Genomic DNA, 12,159 nt, shown 5'->3' with positions numbered 1-12,159 from the left:
TGCCTCCACCGCCACCCTGCGCCATGTGTCTCTGTCGTCTGCTCACGCTGCTGACGGCTTCCGCTTTTTAACCTAGGCCTGTGTATGGCTTCCGAATACTGCTGCCTCCACCGCCACCCTGCGCCATGTGTCTCTGTCGTCTGCTCACGCTGCTGACGGCTTCCGCTTTTTAACCTAGGCCTGTGTATGGCTTCCGAATACTGCTGCCTCCACCGCCACCCTGCGCCATGTGTCTCTGTCGTCTGCTCACGCTGCTGACGGCTTCCGCTTTTTAACCTAGGCCTGTGTATGGCTTCCGAATACTGCTGCCTCCACCGCCACCCTGCGCCATGTGCCTCTGTCGTCTGCTCACGCTGCTGACGGCTTCCGCTTTTTAACCGAGGCCTGTGTTTGGCTTCCGAATACTGCTGCATCCACCGCCACCCTGCGCCATGTGTCTCTGTCGTCTGCTCACGCTGCTGGCGGCTTCCGCTTTTTAACCTAGGCCTGTGTATGGCTTCCGAATACTGCTGCCTCCACCGCCACCCTGCGCCATGTGTCTCTGTCGTCTGCTCACGCTGCTGACGGCTTCCGCTTTTTAACCTAGGCCTGTGTATGGCTTCCGAATACTGCTGCCTCCACCGCCACCCTGCGCCATGTGTCTCTGTCGTCTGCTCACGCTGCTGACGGCTTCCGCTTTTTAACCTAGGCCTGTGTTTGGCTTCCGAATACTGCTGCATCCACCGCCACCCTGCGCCATGTGTCTCTGTCGTCTGCTCACGCTGCTGACGGCTTCCACTTTTTAACCTAGGCCTGTGTATGGCTTCCGAATACTGCTGCCTCCACCGCCACCCTGCGCCATGTGTCTCTGTCGTCTGCTCACGCTGCTGACGGCTTCCGCTTTTTAACCTAGGCCTGTGTATGGCTTCCGAATACTGCTGCCTCCACCGCCACCCTGCGCCATGTGCCTCTGTCGTCTGCTCACGCTGCTGACGGCTTCCGCTTTTTAAACTAGTCCTGTGTATGTCTTCCGAATACTGCTGCATCCACCGCCACCCTGCGCCATGTGCCACTTTCAGGTCTCCTTACACTGTTGGTGGGTTCCATTTTGTGATAGGGTGCTGTATGGCCTTCCATTGCTGCTGCCTCCACCGCCACCCTGCGCCATGTGCCTCTGTCATCTGCTCACGCTGCTGACGGCTTCCGCTTTTTAACCGAGGCCTGTGTTTGGCTTCCGAATACTGCTGCATCCACCGCCACCCTGCGCCATGTGTCTCTGTCATCTGCTCACGCTGCTGACGGCTTCCGCTTTTTAACCTAGGCCTGTGTATGGCTTCCGAATACTGCTGCCTCCACCGCCACCCTGCGCCATGTGCCTCTGTCGTCTGCTCACGCTGCTGACGGCTTCCGCTTTTTAACCGAGGCCAGTGTTTGGCTTCCGAATACTGCTGCAGCCACCGCCCGCCCACTGCTGCTGCCAGGCCCGTAATCTGTCATGGGCCCCTGTACCGCCTCCTCATGCTGCTGCCAGGTCCAGAGTGTGTCATGGGTCCCTGTACGGCCTCCCATTGCTGCTGTCTCCATCGCCACACTCTGCCATGTGCCACTTTCAGGTCTCCTCACACTGCTGGTGGGTTCCATTTTGTCATAGGGTGCTGTATGGCCTCCCATTGCTGCTGCCTCCACCGCCACACTGTGGCTCCACACTCTGGTTTTGGCCCCATGACTGCCCAAATGAGTGAAGTGTGCGGTGATTCTAAGATCGACGGCACTCATCTGCATGTCATACTGACTGACAGTATTAGTTCTCTTCCCCAGCAGACTCCAAGGGCATTTAAATTAAAGGTACAGTGTTCTGCACTAATATAAAGGCTCTCTGAAGCCTAGAAACACCCTTTTTATAAGTTAAATTCGCAGCGAATATATTCGCCTCGAATCAAATTTATTCCGTGAATTCGGCGAATCAGCCGAATCGAATTTTTGAATAATTCGCTCATCTCTAGTCATAACTGCTGAGGTAGACAAAGAAGGTTGTATGATCACTATGCACATCTGAATAGGATCCAGAGACCTGACCCTTTCTAATATTTATGCCCCTAACGAACCTAACAAACTTTTTTTTCAAAATACATCCTCACAGATCTCATGGTATTTACATCTTCCCCTCGTCATGAGGGGAAACTTCAACTCCCTCATGAATGGGCGGGAAGACAGATCAAAAGATCGTAACACGTTACCGGCATCCTCCCCACATTCCTTCACCTCCAGTACCTTGCTTGCCTAATTTGTAGAGGCGCTGCAACTAACAGACATCTGGTGGCTGTCCCATTCGGACAGAAAGGAATACACCTTTTATTCTCCTGTCCATCATACTCTCACAAGAATAGACTATTTCTCTTGCAACTCCTCTCTCCTACAAGCCATTACCAATTATAATATTCACAATATAGCTATTTTGGATCATTCCCTGATCTCCATCCACATTGAACATTTCGACTCACACCAGTCCCCTAAAATTTGGCGCTTCCCTTCATATCTCGCGGTCGGACTTCGCTCTCACTAAAGATGCCCATAAATCCAATCTGAACCTATTCTGGGAAATTGGGAAAGATGTGATACGGGGGAAAATTATCACTTTTGCAGCCGCATGCAAAAAAAATGTCTATTCCACAATTTTCAGGAGGCAAGCGATCGATTGAGAGCTCCTCAAACTTGCCTCGCCAATAAAAACTCACAAGAAAAACTTGACCAAAAGCCAAAAATCATTTCGATCTCTGGGCTCAGGAAACCATATATCAGTCATACCTGGATCTCCAATACCACAAATTCGGTAATAAACCAGGTAAATTACTTGCTCGTCTCTGCAAAAAAACATTTTTGCCCTCTCAGTTCACAGCTCTAAAAGACTCCCTTGACTCTTTGCAAGACACCTCTGAAGGGATAAATCGGACATTAGAACAGTTCTATGCCCAGCTGTATGGACCTGATCCGATAGACCTGACACAAGCGCAAACATTCCTAGACCACCTCTCCCTTCCCCAGATAGACCAGATCGCCCTAGCCTCTCTTAACGCTCTGATCACACCACAAGATACTCATACTGCAATAGCTTCCTTGGCCAACGGCAGGGCACCACGCCCTGACAGCTATACCTCTGAATTCTATAAATTGATAGTTAAGGTCCTTACCCCGACCCTCTTATCTGTATATCATAACGTTCAAAAAGGGGGAGACTACATTGCCACTGGTTTCCAAGCACACATAAAATTAATAGCAAAAAAGGGCAAAGACCCCTCTGACCTGGGCTCCTACCGACCGATTTCCTTGCTAAACTTAGACGGCAAAATATTATCTAAGATAATAGCGAATAGACTGGCCACCATTATGCCTTCTCTCATACACCCATCTCAAGCAGGCTTTATACAGGGACGATCAGCGGATCCAACATCCGAAAGGTCCTGGCTGTTTTAGAACATGCAAAACACAACCCGCTTAAAGACATAGCCATAATATCCTTAGACGCCGTAAAGGCATTTGATAATGTTAATTTTACCTGGCTACAGATGGTTCTTCAAAAATGTGGATTTTCCAGACCCTTTTCACATTTGATCAAAACCATGTACTTGGCACCCACAGCTAATGTTGTAGTGGCGTGGTGCATTTCTAATCCTATTCACCTACATAAAGGGACGAGAGAAGGGTGTCCTCTCTCTCCCCTTCTCTTCAATCTAGCACTGGAACCTTTAGCACACTTTTTACTACATCATTCCAAGTTACATGGAGTTGCAATTGGCCAGCAGGATCTTTGCATTGCTTTGTTTGCCGATGATATACTGATATTCACCTCAAATCCAACTCTAGACATGCCTCACATCTATGATGTTTTCACCACTTTCAAACACTGCTCAGGACTACGCATAAACTTTTCAAAAAGCGAAATCCTAATTCTCTACCATGCACGTCCTCCCCCCTGGACGTTGACCACAATTTTTACTCTAGCCAGGCATCACATAACATATTTGGGCATTAAGATAGGAAAGCTCCCAACCTCACTATACCACCTTAACTTCACGCCAATTATAGGCAAAATTATGGAAGAACTAGACATGTGGCAGAATCTGCCATTATCATTCCTTGGGAGATCTCACCTGTTCAAAATGGTCAGTTTTCCCAAGCTTCTTTATCCCCTTCAAACTACGTCACGGAGACATTTTGAAACTAAATAGGGCAATCTCCAAATTCCTATGGCAGGGGCGCCGTTCTTGTATAGCACTTCACAAACTTTTTCTCCTAAGGAGTGAGGGGGGATCGGGTTTGCCCAACATCAGAGTTTACAATCTCTCCTGTCTAATAAGAGTATGTTTGTACTGGCTAAATCGGTCATCTAAATACTCCAACTATGATTTGGAGACAGACATGGTACACCCATTTAGCCTAGAGGTCTTGCTTCACTGCAACGTTAATTCTCTTCCACCTCATTTTAAACAAAACTTGCTTATACGAGATACGTTGATAGCCTGGAGGGAAGCCAGGCGCAAACTGGGTGTATCCTCATGGATATCCCGGTACCTCCAAATACACAAAAATCCTTCTTTTCCTCAATCACAACAATATGATGCGTATGCTACGTGGGTGTCTCATGGCCTTGAAAATGTTGTACCATTATTTGGTGTCTCATCAGGTTTGCTATTACTGTTTTCTCACATCATTCACAAACAGATATGCCTCCCCATCACTTCATTTATCTTCTGCAAGTCTTGAACTTTGTTTAAAACCTCACACCAAATAAATCCATCAGATTCTGTAATTCGTTAATTGATACTCTTTTGCTGGACATTTACACTCCTGTAAATCTATACTTTTGCAAGCCTCTGGAATCCACGTCGATTGTTTCTTGGGTCAAAGACTTCCACAATACGTTCTCAGTAGATCAAATAATTACGGGATTCAATACCACCTGCACTTTTATATCGAATGAGTTCTGGCATGAACAACAACTTAAAATTGTGCACCGTGCCTAAATGCCCTATAGTTTCTCTAAGACATCCACAGGCACCCAAGGCTGTCCACATTGTACCCTTCAAAAGCCTTCCCTTCTTCACAGACTATGGATGTGTCCTACTATTGCTATGTTCTGGGACCAAGTTGAAAGCTTTATAGCATCAATAACCGGCCTCCAGCCATCTAAGAATCCTCTTCAACTCATTTTCAGGAATTTGGAACTTTCCAATGCTCAGCCGCACAGTCTGCATTCTGTATTTACCAAAAAGAACAAGCCTTGGCTGACAAGTTGACTCATGTCGGCTAGGAGAGCCATTCTAAAGAAATTAATTTAATCTAATCCACCAACTATATTGGATGTTAAACAGGATCTAAGTCATCTTCGCATAGAAAAATTAAATGCACAGCTTTCTAATTCTCGCTCCATGGATCTCTTTAGATGGAAATTGCAAACCTATATTATCAGAACACTTCCTATCCCCGACCAATTCGAGCTGTTGACGTGATACTGAATACCAAGGTATTACCACAATGTCTCAAGTATTAAGCTTTTGCTTATACATAACAGTTGTACTCTTGATATAGCATTAAGAAGTCCCATGGCCCTCTCCCTTCCTTGCGTACATGTCAGCTAGCCGCTTGCACGATATGCAACAACACGGTTCTATGCGATTTTGTTCTGTTTATGTCTTGCTCTCCCCTTCGGGGATTCAGTGCTGATGATCTTTCTAGACAATACTATGTACTAGCGTTCTTAGGTTTGGGTCTCTTTTTCCTTTATTTCCCACCTCTTTCCTTCTCCTTCTCCTCCCTCTTTTCTTCTTCCCTTTTTGCTTGTTTTTCCCTCTGCATTCCTACCCTCCTCCCCTCCCCCCACCCCTCTGTACCTCCTCCCCCCACCCCACATCTCCCTTCCCCCCTCTATCCTCACCCCCTTCCCCCCCCCCCATAACCCTATTATGTTACATTTTAGTTATCAATATTGATACATATTGATTGAACTTTCTCAGGTTATTTAGTGCCTTGATTTTGACTGATTGTTTATGTTTTCCAGATTTAATACAGTTTGTATTTGCTGTCGTTATTTCTATGCAGATATATTTTGTATTGATAAAACTTCAATAAATATTTCTTTAAAACAAAATCCTCAAAAAGGTTGTTTATTCCTCAGTTTTTAAATAGTGAGGAATGCTGTTGTACTACCCCCACAGGGGCCGATCTGTAGACTGGGTTCTCAGTTCTTCTGCCTTGACTCTGAGAACAACATCAGCCCCATTAACACACCAGGTTACACAAATGGATACCGCAATGCTATTGGGAGCACAAATATAGATACTCAGCACACAACACAAGGTTCAGTATAAAAAAGCAAACATCAGACTGGTTACTGGAAAATGAGCCCAAAATATTCTCATGGGTTGCAGTAAATACCAGTATGCACATAAAAGAGTTAAAAAAGGATTAGATCAATCACAGTTCAAAAGACAATATGTTCAGTAGGCTATAGCAGCATAGAATGATGTTCTATGAAGCTTGATTAGAGTAAACCTGGTAATCCACACAATCAACAATAAGTAATGGTATTAGAAAACAGTAACAGTAATGATAGTCAATACTGCAATAACTCTTCTGTAAACAGTAGGCTATATCCACTTTAGTGTGCACTCTACATGAATGGCAGCAATGAAATTGCCCTAAAGAGGTACCTATATGCAAAGTTCTTGAGAAGCAGCTATCTAAGTGAGGAGTCTTTAGCCCTAGTTCTTCAGCCAACTTGCGTTGAGGTCCAGTCTTTATGGTGGTGCACATGAGTATTGTCCCAGTAATATCTGCATGCAGTAAATAATGCTGCTAGTTAGATTGCCAATTCCTATGTGCTCAGTTACTGCTAGCAGCAACAGAATAATGGCAACAGTGTCCTCTCATTAGTCCTAGTGATACAGCAACAGCAGTCTCACTGTTCAGATGTTAGCTCACTTCCAAATTTTCCTGAAGCAACTCAAGGCCTCAGCACATGGCCACAGGCCTGTGGCAAGTTGATATGTACACAGGAGCAGTGATGTGCACACCTCAGTCTTCTCACACAAAAGAGAAAGTTCCTCAGTATTCAGCCTGAGAAAATACAATTGTCTTTCCCCTTATAACTGGCTTGCATTGGGAATTGTAGTCCAATGGTCCATTGACTGCAATAGCAAAGTTTCTTTCTCAAACATCATCTCCAATGATTCAATGCTGCCAACGATCAAGCCTCCTAAGCTCCTTCTACTTGTCAGCTACTCCTGGTGGATGGAGGCAAGGTAGTCTTCAGCTGAAGTCCATTGGGAGCACAAAGAGCACTGCAGCACAGTGTCCCAAATTGTTCTTTGTCTCCAGCTAAGCACCTAGCTACAATACCTAGATAAATTGTGCATCCAGTTACAGCCCAAAAGGGTAACTGTACCAGATAATATTTAAGAGTATTTAAAGAAACAAGATGAGGCAAGAGTGCCATAACTGGCAGACTCAAAGAAGCCTCCAGGAAAACTCTGGCATGCAGCCAGATTGAAAAGGAGTAGGATGGAAGGAAACAGTTCAAGATGGCAAACTTCAAACAAGAAAAAGGTCATGTTGAAAGTAACTGATATTATTGTACTACCCTCGTGGTACACTGTTCAACTGTTTTCTGGGATTGTCCTTTAATTCAGGTGAAAGCCTGGTTTGCATATAATTATTAAATTTATAATTTAATGTGTTACATCTCTCATTACTCATAGTAATTGAAAACAACAGTATTATTCATTAATTATACAAAACTAGATGAAATAAAAAACATAAAAAACAAGAGGAACACTACATGTACTCAATGTACAGAGCATGGTAGTTATATGTAAAACACTTGATAACTGATAGAATAATGCATTGTTGATTTATTGCATAAAGACATACGTGACTGACACTTTTGAAGTTTCGTTCTTTCATTTAAGCACAGGTTGTGAATAATGAAAAGACCTATTTGAATGGAAAGGAGTGTTCTTGCACTTCAGAGAACCAGGCTTCTATTAGGTATTTGCACTTGAGCGTGTGAAGTTCTTTCTGGAGTTTCCCTTATTGTAACCGATCAGCTGTGCTTTTGCTGATGTTCCAAGCAGTACACGATGAACAGTAAAAAGAGGTTCTTCAAAACACAGACAAGGTTTTTATAGTGATCACGAGACACAGTTGTGGCCTGCAGCAAAACCCACTGCTGAAGAGTTTTACCTTTTGCTTCCATACATAACAACAGACTTCTGTGAATAGCTTGCTACTTCCATCAAAAACAAGGCTTTTAGAGCAGACGCATTGGCAAAAATATATATCCACTGGATTTGTTGATTTTAAGCAAGAAAAGGGCAAGAGATGAATAGACAGCAGGTAAATTAATTCAGCTGTGGGGCATTCCTGTTGGTTTTTCGACATATTAAAAGATGATGAATATTGTACCTGTGTTGTGTGTTATCCAGGCCTCATTAAAATATCTCTTTCTGACAGCATTACTATCTTATCAGATCACTGCTGTGCAAATGTGTTATAGGCCCATGTCAAATTTTATTTCCATTGCAGACTAAAAAAAAAAAAAAGATCCCTGCAAAAGATTTTTGAACCTTCAAACCTCCAAACCATTTTAGGGTTTTGAAATAATAAATCAGGAGGGTTTTCATCTGATAGCTAGGTTCCTGTCTACTTGTCTGCATTCATGTACGGGTGATGTGTAAACCCACTGAGAGCACAATTTGTGCATCACCGGAGAGGATGTGAGCTCTCCCTCTTATGGCAGTTTGTATCACTCCGTATAGAAGTTTGAGAGATTTTATCTTCTTTTAAACTGGCACTGTGACATCCTCACTTAGAATGAAAATTGATGTCTTGCTTGTGTCTATTCTATGTATTCAGCCTCTCCCAGACACAGCCTGTTCATTCACATTTAGAATCATACAGTGAGCAAAGTGAGCACTTATGGGGACTAAGCTATTTGTTAGTGCAAATAATGACCTAAACCCACATTGTGCTTTCTGTCACACACAGCACAATGGTTCTACATTTTCTACATTTCTTTTTACTGAATTACGTAATATTCAGCGCTTTTAGGGTCTATAGCCAATCACTAGTATATTGAGTTCTGGCAAGTCATTCACACTAATATCCAGTAACGTTACTGGACTAGGTTTTTAATGTGCGCTCTAAGGGCATTTTAAAAGCAAAAAACATCCAGATGAGAAAGCCTTATGGTTCTACTGCATTAATAAAGATTATCAAGGATATTTAAAAAAAAATGTGGAAATGCCATGTAGTCGAATGCAAGATTGGAAACAACTCCAAATGTTCTAACAGAAGCATACGCTAACATGGTTTACCATGTCTTATGGCGATACAGTATGGGAAAAGTGTGTACATGTCATTTTCTCCATTCCTCCCCCAAAATGCGAAATGACCTTGCAATATCTCTAGATAATAGTTCATATAAATATGAGGTAGAAGGAGTGGTGTATACAGTGAACATGTAATTAGAACTCCCAGGGTATCATCCCATATATATAGATCAATAAAAATAGGTCATTTAAAGTGGGAATTTAAATGTACCACCGGGGTTCACAAATATTGTACAAACAAAAAGAAATATATATAAAATTACTAAAATTACTATATTTATTGAATTAACATATAAAAAGATTAATCTGTAGGTACAAATATCTTTCTTAAGTATAAAATATGTTTTGTGGCCTAGGCCAATTCCTTTTTTTAGGTGCCCCCTCTTCTTCATTTCTTTGGAAATACATAATTGAATATACAAAATATCTCTAAAGCAAACAAAGAAAATAAAATGAAATGAAAATAAATATTTAACAAGCAAATAATGTACAAACTGACGTTTGTTCTCTGAGTGAGATAAAGTGGCTATATCTATGGCAATACCTATAGTCGGCTTGATAAGCTTTTTCAGACTTTGATAGCTTTTTTCCTTTCTGGACTCTCTTTTGATACCTTATAGATATTCAGACTGGAATTTGCAGATCACCTTGAATCTATATCCACACTGTAGATCCACATACCTTTCATCACAGAGGTCTGAGGTAGACCCTGTCAGTATTTATGGGGCATGCACAGTGGTCTTACATTCAATATATATCACTTTTTCATGGAAAAGTATTTCACTTTTGTGGCCCTCCACCATATTGAGGAGTGCATGTTTATTGCTTTATGATAGGATATATATAGATACTGTGAATACCCTCTTTTTGGATTTTTTAAATATCTACATTCAAATCCACCAGAGACCCTGTTCTTACCTTTCTTGGGGACAACACCTGCCATATAATTGCGTCTTACAAAAACTCTTCTTAATTTATATTGGGTATGTACATATTATGGTTAACCACTTGCCTACGGGGCACTTATACCCCCTTCCTGCCCAGGCCAATATTCAGCTTTCAGCATTATCTATTCTATCCTCATTACTTTAAGGATAAGAGTACTATACAATATATAGTTATATTGTATTATGGTACTGATTTATTATAGTATAACTAAACTCTCCCAAAAGAATATTACATTTTCTCAAGCACTGTAAGAATGAAAGAATGCAATCACATTATTTTTTTCTTCCAAAAATACAGTTCTTCCTTATTTTGTACATCTTCTCTCCTTGTGCTGTGCACATCCAGTAAACTCTGCACATAATTCCTTATATCTCTCCAATGGGACTTTAAAGGCAACAGATATTTACGGCATGTGTTTAAATAAAATCACAAAGTGACCTTTATTTTTCCAGCAAAAAATTCAACTTAAAAATGAAAACATTGTGGCTGTGAATTTGTACATTACATTGCCATTACAGCATTATTGTACAACATATTCCCAATATGAAAATTAAGTTGCAGCAAACCCAATTTATAACCCGATCAGGACTATATTCATAATTGTTGTATTAGTCCCTTAGTTTTAGTCCCATGGCCAGGTTGACCCAACGCGTTCCAATAGCTTTATCTTCATCAGGGATAAGGGTATGCCACTCTAAAATCAATTGGAAACATCTTAGAATTATGAATATAGTCCTGGCTGGGTTATAAATTGGGTTTGCTGAAATTTAGTTTTCGTATTGACAATTTGTTGTAATTTCTCCTAGCCTGAGGGGGGGGCAGTGAAATAATGGACTTGTCAATACTGTGACCTCTTTGAGAAGTAAAAAATATCTGCAAGTACTACATTTATACATTATACAAAAATATATCTGGAGCTAGTATTGCTTTAAGCTTCACGAAGGAATCGTAAAGCAAAGGTGCTGATTGCAATGTCACACATAGGCAGTGCAACCCTAGAGGCTAGAGGTCTTTATATAAAGGAACACTATGTGAAATTAAAACAAAATTGAAACTTGTTTTGAAATAAGCATCAAGAAGCATCACAAAGCAAAGTGTATACTTAGAAAATGTTTGTAGAATATGAAAATAGACACTGTAAACAATTGTTTACTGATAAAGTGCCTCGAGCAGAGGAATGCTTAGTGAGTTTGCACAATCTGTAATATATTTAGCCATAACAGAATTCCTGTCTGTAGCAGAGCATTGATCCAGGACACTTCAGTGAGCTGAAGACTGTATTAACTCAATGATCTGATTATCTCCCCATTTTCAACTGCTAGCGCAAATAGTCATTGATTGTTTTCTATACAGAGTATATGTCTTTATCACCTCCATCCTTTCAATGATGGGAGATAATAATGAACAAATGTAACACTAAAGGAAAGCTTGAAGCCTATTTTCAGTGGTACAGCACACGCAATGAGGCCAGTTCATATCTCAGCAATAATATCTGAGTGCAATATGAGATGTCTGTAGACAGGATAAGCTTGTTCAGGGTATTAGATATAATTTTGTACTAATATATAAAGCTGGCTATACAGATAGATGGTATTCCAACTTCAGGTAACAGCCCAACAACTGGAAGACCTTTTTTTTTCCTCTATAAAAATGTTACATACTGTATGTACAATTGTATTTGATGAAGCTGCACGTATTAAGTTTACTTTTCTTTACACTAATAATGGAGAAAAAAAACTAAATTTAAAGCAACTATACACAGTGCACTTCACATATATAATAAATAGCAACAGTCAGCGTCACTCTCCCACCAGTGAAAAACAGATAGTTAAGAACAGAGTGTTCC

Source organism: Staurois parvus, unplaced genomic scaffold (assembly GCF_062004578.1).
Source record: "Staurois parvus isolate SC_StPar_1 unplaced genomic scaffold, SC_StPar_1.0 ptg000262l, whole genome shotgun sequence".
In the NCBI taxonomy this organism is placed as follows: domain Eukaryota; kingdom Metazoa; phylum Chordata; class Amphibia; order Anura; family Ranidae; genus Staurois; species Staurois parvus.
This window is presented reverse-complemented; position numbering follows the sequence as displayed.